This window comes from Mustela nigripes, chromosome 7, assembly GCF_022355385.1.
Source record: "Mustela nigripes isolate SB6536 chromosome 7, MUSNIG.SB6536, whole genome shotgun sequence".
In the NCBI taxonomy this organism is placed as follows: domain Eukaryota; kingdom Metazoa; phylum Chordata; class Mammalia; order Carnivora; family Mustelidae; genus Mustela; species Mustela nigripes.
The window spans coordinates 18,494,704-18,513,202 of record NC_081563.1 but is presented as its reverse complement, the minus strand read 5'-3'; the positions used below and the strand labels follow the sequence as shown (position 1 = coordinate 18,513,202).

Sequence of the window (18,499 nt, the reverse complement as noted above, 5' to 3'; positions counted from 1 at the left end):
CTCCTCAGAGAAGCCTTCTCTGACTTTTCTAGTTACAACAGTCCTCCCCCAACATCCATTCCCCTATCCTCCCTACCCCCTTTTACTTGTAAAGAGGGGGGATTAAATTTAAAGATTTTTATTTATTTATTTGACAGAGACAGAGAGATCACAAATAGGCAGAGAGGCAGACAGAGAGAGAGAGGAAGGGAAGCAGGCTCCCCGCTGAGCAGAGAGCCTGATGCGGGCTGGATCCCAGGGTCCTGGGTGGCTCAGTGGGTTAAACAGAAGGCAGAGGCTTTAACCCACTGAGGCACCCAGGCGCCCCCACAGGCCCACATATTAACCCATAGAAAGGAAGAAGGAAAAAATAATCCAGCAACTATTTCCACAAACAGCCATGATGGACTAACAGGAATCCAATTAATCCTCCTGCCTTATATAACCAGAAAACTTGGTAAAATGGATTAATAAAACAAAAATTTTCAGATATTGAACAACAGTCAGAGCAGGAGTGGGATTCTTGAGAAAGTGGGAAAGGAAAATGAGGTGAATCCTATAAATGCCCCACCTCACACCCTTGAAGCAGTTTCTAGGATGCAGCATAGTGTGTATTTCAATGAGCCTGGAAATCTCAGAGGGTTGAGGAGACAGAGAATGATACTCAGGGAGGCCAAGGCACCCAGAATTTGTGGAAAAGCATACCAGAGAAAAGGGACTGCACAGAAAGACAGAGCTCCAGAGATCTGCAGAGGCGTCCCCTTCAAGGCTTTGACAGGTAGTGACCTGTCCTGTATGAGAGGAAACTACTTAAGGTTGGTGAAAGGACCACTGAAAAATAAATAGGCCAAAGAATTCTTAAAACTCATACAAGATTAAGTATTAGTATTCCCAAGAAGTTGAATGAAAAGACCTCATAATACATGAGACATTAAGTCTTCAGAAGGTGTCAACTCTAAATTAGTTCTAGGAAAACAGGATCCTCTAGACCCACCCTAACAAATCTTCCTCAAAACAAAGCAAGTCTCAAAAAAGCATCAAAGAGATTTCAAAAAATTCAACTGCATGCCAAAACTTAAACTAACATCATTGAAAGGAATACAACAAAATCCAGCACCCAGCAACATAAAATTCACAATGTATGGCATCCAATGAAAAATTACCAGGCATATAAATTAAAAGGGAAATATGACCTATAACCAGGAGAATGACAAATCAATAGAAACAGATGCAGAACTGACAGAGACACAGAACTTGGCAGACAAAGATGTTAAAAGAGCTACTATAAATATGCTCAATATGCTCAAGAAGGTAGAGAAACACATGGAAGTGTTGAGGGATAAGTGAAAGATTTTTTTAAGCCTGAAATGGAAATTCTAGAAATGAAAAATAGAGTATCTGAAATGAAAAATATACACTGGGATGGGATTAACAGCAGATTCGACACTTAACTTCAAAACACAGCAACAGAAAAATATCCAGAATGAAGCACAAAGAGAAAAAAAATACCGAGAACAATAAAGGAAAAACAGAAAGAGACAAATGATGTATAGTAATATATCAAACAATTTAATGTACATGTAATTGGGGTCCTAAAACTAGAGGGAAGAAGGTGATAGAAAAAATATTTGGAGAAATGATGGGCAACATTTTTCAAACCATAAACCCACATATCCATGAGGCTCAATAAAATCCAAAAAGGAAAAACAAAGCAAAACACACTTATAATCAAACTTCTGAAAACCAGTGATTAAGGAAAAATGGAAAAAGGTGCCAGATTATGTACAGAAAAACAAACACTTCTCATCAGAACCTATGCAAATGAGAAGTCAATGGTTTAACAGTACTAAGTATTAGAAGAAAGACACTGTCAACGTAAAATTCTGTATCTGGTTAAAACATATTTCAAAATGAAAGTGGTAATGTTTTCAGACAAAGGTTGAGAAAAATCCATTACAAGATATGCAATGCACTTAGATGCTCTCTAGGCAAAAGGAAAAGAGCATCAAGTCAAAACTTGGATCTACAGGAAGGAATAAAGAGCACTGGTAATAGTAAATATATTAATACATACAAAAGATATCTTTGTCTAGGTTTTTAATTTCTGGCTTGTTTTCTCCCAATTATCTTAATTTCAGTAAAAATCTCTGCTTACAGCAGAAATGTAAGTAACTCCCCCAAAAGAATCTCATTCTCATGAAAAAAAAAAGTCTCACTCTCATGAAATAACCATTAAGATATTCATACAGATTTCATAACATTAGTTGGGCATATTTCCATCTTTTTATAATCTCTAGAATAGTTTCTTACCATAGGAAGTGTATGTTCCTTGAAAGTTAGAAAAAACTCACTGGCAAAACGATCTGGCCCCAGAACCAATTTCTAGAGGAAATTCCTTAAACTTTCTTCCATAGTTCTTGGTTTACCCAGATTTTCTCCTTAACGTAGTTTGAGTGTTTAACAATTCATTTCAAAGAGATTTCAAATCAACTGGCTTACAGTTAAATAAAGCTGTCTCTTTTCTATCTTTCCAAAAAAAGAAACCCTCTTATCCATATATATTCTGTTTATTCCTTCATACTTTGGTTTTCTATTTTCCTTGATAAGATTAGATTTATTTGTTTTTTAATCCTAAGAAACAGCTCTTAGATTTTTCAGGTCTATAGTTTCTGTTTTTTAATGTATCTGTTTCTGCTTTTATCTTATTTATACCCTTTCTTTCCCCTAAGCATTTATTTTGTTGGTTTTATTTGTTATACTGAATTCCACAGTTGAGTTCATTTATTTTTTTAATCAGTTTACTTCTAAGGTTGGTATTAATCTTAGCCTAAGTCTCATTTCAGCTAGCTGAATAATCAATTATTGTATATTTGATCTCCTCTTTCACTCAATATTTAAGAACAGTTTCTGTCTGGTTTTTCCAAGTGGTTGGAGTAGTACATTTTAAACTTCTGTTGTAGGAATAAAATGGACACAAAAAGTCTCAGCTTTTCTGTAATTTACTGAGGTTTTTCCTTTGTGGTTTAACCTAAAATTTATGGGGGTCATTTTATTGTTGCTGTTGCATGGTCAACTGGAAAAGTATTCTTAACGCCAAATTTAAGCAAAAGCTTTAGAATTGACTAAATAAGCACCATTATGAAAGCAATGTAGGTTTTGCACTACAGTCAATCTTTTACTTTTAACTAGCATTAAATGCATCCATATACTAAGAGTAAGGACAGAGGTTCTCAGTTTTGCACCTAACCTAATTTTAATGTTTACATTGCTAGATGCGTAATAGATAAAAAGAGTTTAATGTAAGGAATTTCTAACTTAAATGAATGTCTAAAAGTTCTTGAAAGTTTCAATAGCTTTTTAAATTCATTTCCATGTTAAACACTTCCATATTCATCTTTAATTGAGGAAATTAAAGTAATAAAATATTGGTACATCATCCATGTCAAACACCATTTTCTAAAAACAAAAAATCATCCCTCCTTCTTCTCTAAAATGGTAAAATGTGATCTGACTAGTGAGTAGCAAGTTAGAATTATGATCTTTCTTGTATAAGATACTATACCCCAAAGATACTATAATCCAACTAATACATCTTTGATTACAGTAACTTTTAAGGAGCTCTATCATATCAGAAATTTATACTGAACTAGCTACATCACTGGTTTTGCAAAATCTATGCTTCTGCAGTTTGAACCAGAATACACTTTCTTTTCTAATCCTGATTAAAAGTTAGTTTCTGGGGGTACCCAGGTGGCTCAGTTGGTTAAGCAAATGCCTTCAGCTCAGGTCATGATCCTGGAGTCCCTGGATGGAGTCATGCATTGGGCTCCCTGCTCAGCAGGGGATCTGCTTCTCCTTCTGCCCCTTCCCCTGTTCTTGCTCTCTCTCTCAAATAAATAAATAAAATCTTTTAAAAAAATAGTTATTTTCTAAAGTCGAACTTTTGGTTTTCCTCCAAGAGAAAGAGATGGATGAATCCTGACTCTACTGCAAATTAACTTTAAAGTAAGCCTTACTGAGACGCCTGGATGGCTCAGTTGGTAGAACACATGACTCTTGATCTCAGGATTGTGAGTTCAAGCCCCACCACTGGGCCTGGAGCCCACTTAAAATATGGAAAAGTAAGCCTTATTAAGACTCCATTTCTTATACATAAAATAGATGCAATAATAGTTTACATCTCACAGTTACAGGGATAGAATCTAATAATACATATAAAGTGTCACGGTGCCTGGCTCATGGTGAACATTAAATATTAACTATTATTATTATATTTTTGTTTTCCTCATGTCAGCTTTCTTTTTTTTTTTAATTTACTAATCCCAAACTCTGTAAATGGCCACATTAGCTATGTCTCCTCATTTAAGATCATATATGGAACAATAAACATCTCAATGCCTTTATTAACTAACTGAAAACAGATACTAAAGTGAGTAACCTCTCAACTAAGCTTAACTACTATCTTTTTGTTTCCAAAGTATCCAGTGTAGTTTAGAAAGTATTTCATCTTTCCACTGAAAGCTTTCATGACCAGAGAATGAGCTTCTATCATACATATTCATTATTTATTTTAGTCTTCAAAAAGTATCTTTTGTCTCTAACCAGTAAACTATAACCCATAACAACAAAACCTCTACTTTAGTAGTCAAGTGACCGATTGTTCAATTTCAATAGCTATGCCACTCAATAATTATAGCTTTCATTTGAAAAATGGAATCTTGTACTTTACCATCTTCAGTTTCCAAATAGCTTAATACCATTTTCAAAAATACCACTAAAGATACATTAGGTTGCTGAAGTTGATTGCTATACAAAATCACAGGTGCACCTGAGTTAGAGGAAGGAGTGTGGTACAGAAAAATAGTACAGCTTTTAACTAGCTATACCAGGTCTTTGGATAGCTACCTTCTATAACTTTTAGGAAAAGGCTGTAACTGTGATTCATCTCTTTTTCTTGAGGGTGAAACCAAAAACAGTCCTTCTAGTAAGAAAAGTATATGCCTCCTTAAATGAAACTTAGCTATCCTAAAACCCATGGAGTTGGGACAAGTCACATTTCACCCTAAATTGTTCCCACCCCAACCTCTAATAGGCAAGTATTCTTTTGACGACCAACTCTCAGTAATCTTTCTCAAACTCAGAAACAATTATTTTAAAAGTTCCTTACAGAGAACACAGAGATTACTCATTAAACCACCATAACACATTATCAAGTTTTTGCCACCTGTCCCAGGCCTAGGACTTGTCTTAAAATAACCAAGCCATATTCACCCTTTCCCATTTTAAAGATTAAAGAAAAGAAACAATTTTTAAACAAAATTGTAAAGAAGTTACCTTTTAAATCAGAAGGCATACGTTTACTAGATACATATTATATGCTAAACCATATACTAAGTGCTTTGCCTAAGTTTATCTTATGTAATTTTGTAAAGTTAGGTGGGAAGTAATCATATAACAGGTGTGAGGGTTGGGAGATGGAAGGAATAATTTTATCTAAGATTCAAGAAATTCAGCAAATAGGACCAATGAAATCAACAATTAATTGAAAGTAAAATAAGCCATGAATAGGCTGCTTACAGACCAGGAGGTAAATTTTAAAAAAGAAACAAAACACTACAAGCAGTTACAATACACTTTATTCTGTTTCTTGCTACACACTAATTCTTAAGACTAGTAGTGAGTACCTGATATTTGTAAAGAAGAAAACTCAATTGGACTCTGAATTCCTTCAGTATAAAGACAACTTCCAAAATCAAAATTACAAGTGAAAACTGCTATTTAAAAGTTAAAGTCTAGCCAGCACACTAAAACAAACAAAAATAAAAGGTATAAGGATTAGAGCAGAGATGGATAGATACAAAAACCTAGGAAAGCACAGATTCTAGGGTAGAAGGTCTGGATTTGAATCTCAGCTCATAATGTTGGACAAGTTAACGACTACTTCATTAGAGCTCTTATAAGGATCAAACGGGTTAATATGTGTAGTGCTTAGAATAAAAGCCTGGTAAATAGTAAGCACTATATAGTAAAACTGTCCTTTTTAAGCAATATGATTTTCTATACAGAAACCCAAGACTCAAGAAATGATCAGAAATAAGAATTCAGCAGCTTGCTAACTACACATAATTCAATTGATCTCTTATAAGCCAACAGAGAAGTAGATTTCTGGACCTTTTTCTGATGGAAATGTTCAAAAAATCTTAGAGAATAGTACCAAGAATTATACCACTACCACCCCCAATACCAGAAGTGCCTACTGTGTGTGTGTGTGTGAGAGAGAGAGAGAGAGAGAGAGATCGATCGATCTGGGGACATGAATCTGAATTTAGTGGTCTCTTCTTAAATAAAAAAAAGGATCAAAGGGAGATTTTAAAAAGGACAAACAGGGCGCTGCTTTTCATCAAGGGCATAACTTTGAAATCCTATCAACATCAATCACAGTGCTGAGAAATATTGTTCTTTTAAATTGTAAGCCTTGGGAAACTGCTTTTTAAAGTGCCTACTTTAAACAATGACCACATCAACTGAGCCAAATCTGGTTTTATCCCCATCCAGTTTTCCCTCTACTCTGGATAATAATGAAATAGGTCCCAGATATATCCTCGCATCTACTATCATTTAAATACATAGCTCTAAAAGGTAATGACTCATTTTTAAATATAACTACATACGATTATACCTAAAAACTACCAATAATTTCTTAGTATCAAATATGCAGTTAAAATTTCCCTGATTATTTCATAAACATTTACATATCAAAGTCTGGACCTAGATAAAGTCCAATCATTGCTATTAATCTCCGGTTTCCTTGTCATTTTTCTTTTTTTGTTCCCTACAATTTGTTTGCTAAAAAAACCCAGCTATGTGTCTCAAAGACTTCCCCAAAGCCTAGATTTTGCTAACTGCTTCTCTATGGTATCATTTTATTTGTTTCCCTGATTTCTAGGTTTCCTGTAAACTGGTGGTTGGAGCTAGCAGCTTGATGAGATTCAGATCAAGTTCAACTTACTAGGTTATACTGTGACTTTTTATTGAGAGCAATCTAATGTCTTCTCTCTGTGTGTGATGTTAGCAGCCACCAATAATCTTTACTTAGGCCCAGGAATTCACTACAAAATGGTAACATTCTATTTATCACTCCTTTTTCATTTATCAACCAGAATACTCCCCAGAAAAGAAACTTCCTCTCTTCATCTACTGGTTACACTCAGGTACAGCCGACTCTTTAGCCTACTCCCACGAAACCTAATGAGAGCTATTTGTTGTTTTTTTTTTTTAACTGTCATTATGAACTCATAGATTTAAATATATTTGATATTATTGATTATATTGCAGTTATACTTAACTGATATTCAAAATGCCTCATCTTTGGCCAGTCAGACCCCATTCAATTAAGCACCTCTGTTGTCTTGACACATGCTGTTAGTGTTTGATAACCACCTTGCAAAGATTTCAAGTCCCCATATCTGGAATCATCATTAGCCATAAGCCACTTTCCATATTCAAGTAGTTTCTTTCTTATTCTGTATTCTTACTAAATTAAAAATCACTAGTTCTCAATGATAAATCAGCTGTGTTATATACTCTGGATATTATAGCTGAACATGGACCCAGAAATTTTAACACTATTTTTCACTGAAGTCTACTTTCAGCGTTCCACTGAATGCAAAAAAAAAAAAAAAAAAAAAAAAGAAAGAAAGAAAAAAGGCATCATACACCACTCAAAACTAGATTTTAAATGCTTCAATTTGAAAGACTGGAACAGAAAGATTCCTAATCTATTCTCTGCTGTCATTTTGGCTCTGGAAAGTGTTTTTTCATGCTTTATTCCAAAATTCAGGGATGGTTTTTAAAAATGCATAATAAAAATCCACTGTTTTTTTCTTTGATAAATTGATAAAATCATCAAGTATGGGAAATGGTCAAACTCTTAAAGGCTGAATTATTTTGTACCATAATTTAGACTTCCATAAAATCCTCATACCTCCTCTTTAAAATTCATAACTGTAAATATGAACTTATAAGTTCTATTTAAAATACCAAATATATTTACTATGCTGTGTCCCCTTGAAATCATAGAAATGGCATTATCAGTATTAAAGAAATTTTTATCTTATTTTACTAAAAAACTAATTAAACATTTAAAGCCCTGTCACACTACAGAGCTAGCTAGCATGCATCACTGTGAAAAAGCAGGATCCTATACTTCCTGACCATTTCTTCACAAAACACTGAAAAGACATGGCTTTAGTGGTCAAGAACTGCTTGCATCCACAGTTTTTTACCATTTTGATATTAAAGCACAATCAGAAATCACATTATTGAAGGGGTGCCTGTGTGGCTCACTCGGTTGGGCATCAACTCTTGATTTCAACTCTGGTCATAATCTCAGGGGCCTAAGATCTAGCCCCACAGCAGGCTTTACACAGAAATCCCTCTCCCTTTGCCCCTCCCTCCCCTTGCTCCTGCCCTCTCTAAATAAATAAATAAGCAAACAAACAAACAAACAAATAAATAAAATCTTTTAAAAAAAATCGTATCACTGAATATAATTCTCCCTGCAAAAAGCAGGCATGAACTGATAACCTGGTACAATTTCTTTTCCTCACAGATTAAGTGAACCCCTTCCTGCAGCTAACCTTGTGAGGCTTTGATCACAGGAGCCAATGCAACTTCCTCAGGCAACACGGGCTTTAAACAAAGGCCACCAAACACCACGAACAACAAAAACAACAAAACAAAATAACAACAAAGACTCCTCTGCTGCAGTAAGGCTTTCTCAGTGATAAACAGTAACACATCTCTATGAAGTGCTGGTATGTTCTCTGAACATCAGTGCTTTCATCCAACTGAAAAACAAAAATTCTGCTAGCGTGCACACATGACAGTAATTGCTTTTCCAGATGGTATGCCTTTGATAAGGGATTTTTGCCAAAAGCTCATTTTACTTTCTCTCCAAGCATAATATTTGCCATTAACTTTGAAACTGGTTTTACAAGCTTCTCACTAGTAGTGTGAGTTGACCTGTTTTTTGCTATGAGAAGAATAACCCTGAATGATACTTTTCCTCTGTCTTTAGCAACAACATTCATTAATCTCACACTGAGAAGCATTATTTTATATAATTTATACATATTTCACTTTTCATCACAAGTCTAAAAAGTAATATTTCTAAGACAGAAATACTAGTTCATTTCCCCAGGGTGGCATGGAAGTAGAGCAGAGCTTGTGCCCTTTCCAGCATGCCACAGAGAAAAATGTATCAAGGGAATATGATTCCCTTAATATGCCCTGTAGACATTTGTTTTCAAATGTTTTGAGTTCAAATAAAGTATTTTTTTAAGGTGCCACTTTAACTTAATGTAAACTGTAATCTAAGATAGAACCTTATACATGTTCTAGGGCCATAATTCAGGTACTGGTTTTATTTTGTTTGGCTCCTCCTCAAAAAAACCCCAAATCTCACAATCTCAAAATCTAAAGTCCCCTCAAAAAAAATTATAAGAAAATACTGTCAAAATGTATCATATATAACTTCTGAGCAAATGTTTGTGAAATTTCCACTTCTTTTCATTTTCAAAGGGGAAAATGAAAAATATTAAAAAAAGATATCATGTGCAAATGTTTATAAATGAGTGGGGAGATATAAGAAATTGATGAATTAGAGATATCCTCATTTAAGGAATTAAGCAAATAAATATAGCCTATATAGCACTTTCACAAGTAGAACCATAAATAGTTAACAGCCAAAACCAAATAGTCAGCAAATTGATCAGAACTTCCTATTCCCTAATCTTAACTTCTGTTGAGATCTGAACATAGTACTATATTACTTAGAAAGGGCTTCCAAAATTTGACCTTATGAGCTCGTTTTAGGATTGTTTTTAAATGGTTTTCAGACGACTGTATTCAGCTTCCCTAGCCCCAAAAGTAAACATCTGAAGTGAAAGATTTCTTCAACTCCATTTATAATAAAGATATAGAATAATTTCTATTCTTCCCCATATCTAGAAACATGAAGTTACAGAATCATTTATATTCTTCCCCATATCTAGAATTGTTCTTTGCAAAGCTTGGACAGTCAATGAATGTTATTAAATATTATTGGAAAGAAACAAAAAAAGGTATCTTTAAAGTGGTTCTGATAACAAGACATTTATATATTTATCATTATTTTTTGATTCAAAATAACTTTTCTCTCACAAACATTGCTCAGTTATACCAACCCCTTTAGAAGGCAGCCATATAACTAAAGCAGTCTAAGGATTTTCTAATATCATGGAATTATTTATTATCTTAGAATTTATTGCTTTATATATTCTTCTTCCAAAACAGAACAAAATGAAATTAATAAATTAATAATCCTTGCAGTAAGTGATACATTATTCTCAGTTTTCTTCTTTGCATTCTAGCAAGATTAATCTACAAACCTCTACAATGAATACAGAGAACCAACCAACTTTGACCTGCCCCTTAAAATAATTATTTTCCAGGGGCCCCTGGTGGCTCAGTGGTTGAAGCCTCTGCCTTTGTCGCAGGTCATGATCCCAGGGTCCTGGGATGGAGCCTCGAGTAGGGCTCTCTGCTCAGTAGGGAGCCCGTTTCCCCCTCTCTCTGCCTGCCTCTGCCAACTTGTGATATCTGCCAAATAAATGAATAAAATCTTTTAAAAAAATAATTATTTTCCATACTTCTTTCTTATTTGGAAAAAACATAATTAAAAGAAAAAATAATTTGTTTTTAAATAAACACCTGACCAAGTATATATCCTATTTGGAATATATGTTTATTTAGAAATAGAGTACTATGTTTGTTTTCTGTTGACACTACATTTCCTTTGATTATTTTCAACTGTCGTATGTAGTCTTTAAGGTGGGGATCCATCCCACGATTTGGAAGTGTCACTTGGTTCTTTAATTACTTATCTCCCTGTCTGGTCCAAGTGAAACTAACCCAACAGATCCCAAAGGTCCTACATGAACAGTCTATGAGGAGTAAAAGTGACACTTCTTGGTGAATAGAAGACACTTAATAATAAATTTAGAAGAGGAACAAAAAGGTTTCCAAATCAAACTAAAGGACAATCGCTAAGATTTCATGTATCATGTGAGCTGACTTGGTTACAGGGCTGAATTCAGCTGCTCATCCCAGAGGGTCATGACATAAAATAATTACTAAATTGACACTTATTTATTCCAGTTCTTCTAACATAGTTTACTCAATCTTAATCTGCACCCAGTAGATTTCTTATAATTGAACACGCTTTACTAATTATAAAGACTATCTCCCTTTAAAAATCTGGATTTTTTTCTCAACTAGTTTTAGGGGGAAGTGGGTAGGGAAAGTTGAATGAACTCTTCTCTAAAAGCTAACTGTTCTCGGGGCCGCTGATTGGCTCAGTCGTTAAGCACCTGACTGACTCTTGGTTTCAGCTCAGGTCCTGATCTCAGAGTCATGAGACTGAGCCCTGCCTCGCGCTCCACGCTGAGCGCACACTCTGCTTAAGACTCTCTCTCCCTCTCCCTCTGCCCCTCCCCACCAAGCTCTCACATGCTCTCTCTAAAATAAATAAATCTTTAAAAAAATAAATAAAAGCTAACCATTCTAACATAAAAACTTTTAAACTTATGAAATCTATATATAGAAAACAACATTATAAAATGAATTCCAAGGAGTCAGATTAAAGTAAATTTGTGCTTCAAATACCTCAGAAAAAGCAGAAATTCTAAATGTTGATGTCTTCATTTGGGACCAAAATTTCCTACTGCATGCTCTTGCTGATGGTCCTTGATTTTATCATCAGAGTCAGTTCCAGTTACATTTCCACTAATATGCACAGATCTAAAGTAAGAAAAAGAAGATACATTCATTTAGTCTACTGAAAACATTACAGACTTTAGATTCTACTACATATCACTGTTTCCCTGTAAGCATGCAAAGAATCTTATATGGATGCTTTATTTCAAGAAATGACAATTCTCGGGGCACCTGGGTGGCTCAGTCATTAAGCATCTGCCTTCCACTCAGGTCATGATTCCCAGGTCCTGGGATCAAGCACTATGTCAGGCTCCCTGCTTGGTGGGAGGACTGCTTCTCCCTCTCCCACTCCCTGTTTGTGTTCTCTCTCTTGCTGTGTCTCTCTCTGTCAAATAAATAAATAAAATATTTTTAAAAAAGAAAAAAAAAAAAAGAAATGCCAATTCTCATTTTTGTTCCACTACAGACTTTAAAAGTTGAAATTAAAGATTAATGGCTAAATAAAAAATTAAATTTATAAGAGATCATTAGTTACTCACTTTAAAAGGTTCATATCCCAATGCAGCTATACAGAGCAAGTTGGGTTTTGCATTGGTATTCCAAAGAGATCAGGACCCTCAACTATCAGCTTAATCATCAGAGTTGCTGAGGTCACCCCAGCAGCAGGCGCCTCAGTAACCTGTTTCAGGTAAAGTGGAACAGTAGGAGGAAATGGGATTCCTAGCAGAAGACACCCCAGTGTAATGGCTAGCATTCATTACTGGGTCATTGACAGTGCGATAGGACAAACTTTTTTTAAACTAATGGTAGTATTCTTTTCCCACTTTTATCTCAAAGCTAACTCCTAGGGGTCCCTGGGTGGCTCAGACGGTTAAGTGTCTGCCTTCAGCTCAGGTCATGATCCCGGGGTCCTGGGATTGAGCTCATCAGAGTCTGCTTCCCTCTCCCTCTACCCCTCCCCCAGCTCGTGCTCACTCATTTGCTCTCCTGCTCTCTCTCTCTCTCTAACAATAAAATAAAAAATATAAATAAATAAATAGTTAAATAAATTAAAACTCCTAACAATGGGGGGACTAGGCAGACATCAGAGAATGCTTAAGAAATGTGAAACCTACTGGCTTTCATTACTTAAAGCCTAATTAATTTAGGCTTTACCACCTAGGGTTAAGCTTTTTACTAAATGTAATATTGCCTTTAGATCACAAAGACACAGTGCATTAGGTCCAGAGAAATCATTATTATCACAGGTCGATTCAGGAATCTTACTAGTCAATTCTATGGCTTCCACCCATCACCCTTGGGCTTTACTCAAAATACAAACCTATCTGGCCAGCTACCCTCTCCCCTATTTTCATGCCCACAATGCTCTCTGTGCTTTCTCATCCACCCCATGTTTTTCCCCACTGTTGTCCTTCCTTCCAACCTTTTCCCTGGGGAACCTCTGGAAACCTCTTTTACCATAGTGAAACAAATCACTTCCACATCCTCAACCTATCAATGAATAGTTCTTTCAATCCCTGGGCTAAATCAGTCTCTTGAGAAGAACCCTCTAAAGTGAAGGCTAAGGCAGTAGGGATCAACCTTCTCCACAGTGATATTTCTAGACCCTAAGTCACAAGCAAACCCACTCCTTTGCTCAGGCTCAGGCCATCTGGCTATCCTGCTCTCTTCTCTTTGCCATGCAATACCCCATCTACCTTTTGTAACCTAGGTCCGGATTTAATCCCTTAGATGCACTCCATCTAGTCTCATCTCTCCAGTTAGTTACAATGTTATCCAGTGAGCCTTTTACATGTCATTAATCAGGTCCTTCCTTCCCCCATGACACACAGTGCCTTTCTTTTCAAACTTGAGCCACACTTCCACTTCCAGTCCTCCAGGGGGTGGGAGGGGAGAGGGATTCCTTCATGTTCTCCTTTACTGGTTGTGCAGGTTATTTATATTGTGAAAACACTATTTCTTCCATTTACTTGGAACATTTTCTCAATTGCTGGCTTTTAATATAAAAATTCATTATATTCAGGTAGCCAGATTTGTCCATCACTGCCTTCTCCATTTCTTTTACTATTTCTCTGCTTAGAAATTTCTCCCCCTTCAATAATAGCAGATAAATAAACTCTTAATATTTGCCTTTCTGTGGGCCAATTGTTCCAATATTTCATTCCAAAAGATGTATGGAATGAAATTTGACTGTAAACTGTTTCTGAATTGCCCAGTTTTCCTAACATCTAATTAATTCTCACCATCCTTTGGCTTATAAAGTTTCTTTTTTTAAATAAGCTTTCTTTTCACATATTTCATTTGTTTTTCTACAAAAGGTTGATTTCTGTGGAAGTAAGATTTCCTTATGTTTTACTTTGTGATAAAAATATTCTTTGGTATTCTCATCTTCTCTTCTTCCCGACAACAGTTAGATACATTTTATTTGTTTCGGAGGACATGCCAAGGGATTTCATGAGTAAGAAATGGTGACCCAGTCTACTCTGAGTACTGTGTATTTCTGTTATGGTTGTTGCCTACACACACTGCTCCTTTCTGTTTTAAGGGCTCATGCATTCCACTACTAAGTCTAGAATTAAAACCTTTCTAATCATGCTAGAAAACCGCACTTTTATATATTTATTCACCTGGTGCCACATTTCATTAAACCTCATTCTTTGTAATTTTCCATGTTTTGCATTTATCTTTTCATTTGTAAAATCCGATTTGCATAAAATAAAGGTATCTCACACACAATTTTTATTTCATAGGCCAACATTTTTTATCAGCTCTGAAGTATTTTTCAGATCTTCCTATTATCTTTTAAGATCCACAAAGTTATGCTTATTATTTTTAGTTTACATTTTTTTAGAGGTTTTATTTATTTTTTTGAGAAAGAGAAAGTGCCCGCATAGAAGCAGGGAGAAGGTCAGAGGGAGAGGGAGAAGCAAACTCCCCACTGAGCACAGAGCCCAACAAGGGGCACAATTCCAGGACCCTGAGATCATGACCTGAGCTGATGGCAGACGTTTAACCAACTGATCTACCCAAGCACACCTTTAGCTAACATTTTTTACATGCTACATTGACTTGAAAATATTTTATCAAAATTGAAAATGATGTTAAAAGGAACATGTAATTAAACAGTCTCATTTCTATGTCATCTAACTGCCGCTTACAATGCCCTTGATTGCTACTGGTCACCACTTTTATTAGTCTCTTCTATATCCTTCCAGCAATTCTTTACACAAGTACACTTAACTGAAAATAGTCTTATTCCTCCTATCTTCTTAAATAAAATGTCCAGTTTTGCACCTTATTTTTTTTCACTCAGAACATCCTGAAGATTTTCCATGTTAGGATGTATTTCTTCATTGTTTCTAAAGCTCTATGGCATTTTATTACGTGAATCATACTAGTTTGTATAACCAAGCCCACAGTTTTAAGAAATTAGATTCCGCAAACTTAAGTCTTATTTATGAAAGTAATTTAGAATTCAAGAGAAGCAACTGTACAAACCAAACAGCATAGGAACTTATGCGGTGTAATTTCACAAATTTATATTCTACCGATAAATGTAAGTTCTCTTGTATATCATTTTACCTTTTCTCTCAAGTTTACTCCATGAGCCTATCTAAAATCTATCAACTGTTCTAGTCATAAACTCTGAAAGTAGAAGGATAGTTCTTAGGGGCGACTTGATGGCTCAGTTGGTTAAGCATCTGCCTTTGACTCAGGTCATGATCTTGGGGTCCTGGAATTGAGCCCTGCATCAGGCTCCCTGCTCAGTGTGGAGTCTGCTTCTCCCTCTCCCTCTGCCTGAAGCTCTGCCTGCTTGTGTGCTCGCTTTCTGTGTCAAATAAATAAATAAAATCTTTTAAAAAAAAAGGATAGTTCTCAGAGCGAGAAGCCTCAGATTCTAAAAGCTGCCCAACCTCACTAAGCTTCAGTGAGCCTGCAAAAATGAAATACAGCTATACAAGAGTCAAGACAGTTGTACAAATAAATGTTCCACTCTACTTAGTGGAACCAGGAGAGGTTTCACAGAGGAACAGACACAGTCCCTTAGGTTCAATCCTAAAAGAAGAAATGCTCTAGAGGTGGCAGAAATGCACAAGGGGCACAAGAAGGCAAGAGAAAGCATTAAGGAGGCATCAGAATAAAGAGCTGTTTGAAATAGCATACCTTGTCAAGAACTCTAGTTCCACTCCACTTAGAATGTAGAAAGCCTGAGTAATGTCAATACCACCCTCATAAGAAAAAGCAAGATCTATCAAATCAAAACTTATCTTGAGCCTAACAAAGAGTTGAGGTCACAAGGCAATCAAGTAAATTTAATTCCAAAGAGGGACAAGTTCCTCCAAGGAGAGACCATACACATAATCTGTTTTACCTTTGGCAGGTCACAGAAAAAGAAGGGGCCACCATAAAGGTGTGTAAGAAAAAAATCAGCTAAGATTTTTTTTTTAAGACTTTATTCATTTGAGAGAGAGACAGCACAAACAGGGGGAAGAGCAGAGCTGAGCAAAGAGCCCAATGCCAGGCTTGATGCAGGACCCTGGAATCATGACCTGAACTGAAGGCAGATGCTTAACCAACTGAACCACCCAGGCGCCCCAAAAAAACCAACTAAGATTTTAACAAATTCTTAAAGACCAAGTGTAGACTTGTGTAACATTTAGGAATGGCTGGGGATCCCTGACACAAGGGGAGCTTACATTCAATTTTAAGTTCTTCTACAGGCCTCAACCAGGTGCTCACAAGAAAAATTAAAGGTAAATCAGAGAGAGCCCTTCATCAATGGGGCAAGTGTGCAGGAGGTGACAAGAACTGGCTTGAAGTCCTAATTCCCCAACCTTTCTTTAAACACAGAGCAAAAGCCTAGAGCCAGGAGGGGAAGGAAAGAAAGCCCTCTCACTCTAAGGTCCAGGCAAAAATCCACTGCTTCAGAGAACAGAAGCAAAATGCCTCTGCCTCTGGCAGAGGGGGAGAAAATAGTGTCAAGTCCCCAGGCACCGGCAAAGATACACTGATGCTAGAAAAAAGGCAGAGAAAAAAATTAATTCTGCCACTACTGGGGAGGGGGAACAGGAAAAAGTCTTGGGCAAAGGATCCTACACCAATACCAAAAGAGATCAACTACCACAGAGGAGGGAAAGGATATTCCTGGCAATAACCAACTATAAATATATGAAAGAAGTCGACTGCCATAAAGGAGAAAGAGCAGAAAAGCTAAGAAAGCCCCATCTCACCAACACTCAGAAACCTAGGGCCTGACCAGGATTGGGTCCGGACTAGAACAAAAGAACCTCAACCTGCCCCATAAGCAAAGCACTGGGTAATAAGCAACAATAATTACTGGGAGAGGGACAGGAACATAAAGAGAAATCTTTCCAATGCAGATATCCAAATACTGTTGAAAGATGAGGGTGGTATAGAAACACAGAAAAACCATGTAGTACTACATACCACACTTTAAACACAAGGAAACAGCAGCCACTGTTGGAGAAATTTGAAGCCTGTGGTACAATCAAGGTAATAAAGGCAAAAGAATCCAAACCTAGCTGGATTTGTGATTAGATTGACTCAATTTCCAATACAAACAGTCTAATGAAAGAAGAAAATCATTTCAATCTCTCCTACTCTTTCGTACATAATGATGAGCATTAAATAAAAAATTACACAAAAGCAAGAAAAAAAAAACCCTTTGTCAAAAGATAAAGCAAGCAAAAGAATCAGCAATTATTCTGCTACTGAAACTATCAGACATTTAAAAATAACTACAAATATGTTAAATGGTCTAGTAGGAATGACGGACAACATGCACAAACAGATGGACATTTTCAGCACTGAGATGGAAACTTCAAAGGAAGGAAAATATAAAAGATAGAAATAACACAGAGGAGGACACAGAGGAGGAAAGAATGAGTGAACTTAAAGACAAGAAAATAGAAATAATTCAAAATGAAACCATGGTGTAAAAAGAAGTGAAAATACATGTCAGGGTACCCAAGAATCGTGGAACTGTACCAAAATGTCTTCAAATTCCATTCAATTGAAGCCCCAAGAAAAGGAAACAAACAAACAAAATGAGATACAAGAAATATGTAAAGAGATGATGGCTAAGAATTTTCTCTACTGAATCCAAGACAAGAAACCAGCGAGCAAAAAATCCTACAGAATCCCAATCGTGATAAATACCAAAATGTACACACACAAACGAATATACATGGATACATCATAGCCAAAATGCAGAAAAACAAAAATAAAAATCTCAAAGGCAGAGGGGGAAAAATTACATACAAAGAACAAAGATCAAGATTTCCTTTTCTTCGGGAAATTATACAAGCAAAAAAACAATAGAGTAGAAAGATAAAAGCTGCACACAGAATTCAATAACCAGAAAAATATTTCTTCAAAAATGAATAAAAAAAGAATTTTTGGAAGAATAAAACCTGACAGAATGCACTGCCTGCAGACACCAAAAATGTTTAAGGAAGTTCTTTAGGCAGGACTGAAAATTACCAGGTGAAAATGTAGATCTATAAAAAGAAATGATGAGGATTATAAAGAGAAGGTAAATATAAAAGACTTTCTTTCTTGTTTTCGGAAGATTTTATTTATTTATTTGTCAGAGAGAGCACGCACAAGCACAGGGGAGTGGCAGGTAGAGGAAGAAGCAGGCTCCCCACTGAGGGAGGCGGGGGGGGGGGGGGGGGGGGGGGGGGGGCGGGACCGAGCGAATGGGGAGGGCGCGGGGGGGCCGGGGGGGGGGGCGAGGCGG

General features: G+C 36.2%; 1 protein-coding gene across 6 annotated transcripts in view; it reads right to left on the bottom strand.

Moving 5' to 3' along the window:
* The window catches only part of NCOA1 (nuclear receptor coactivator 1), a 237,210-nt gene that overhangs the window by 169,415 nt on the left and 49,296 nt on the right, over positions 1–18,499 (bottom strand). For all 6 annotated transcript variants that reach the window (XM_059405242.1, XM_059405246.1, XM_059405243.1 and 3 more), the window contains exon 2: positions 11,686–11,820. The gene's annotated coding sequence lies outside the window, so the exon portion shown is untranslated. The remainder of the gene's footprint in view (positions 1–11,685; positions 11,821–18,499) is intronic.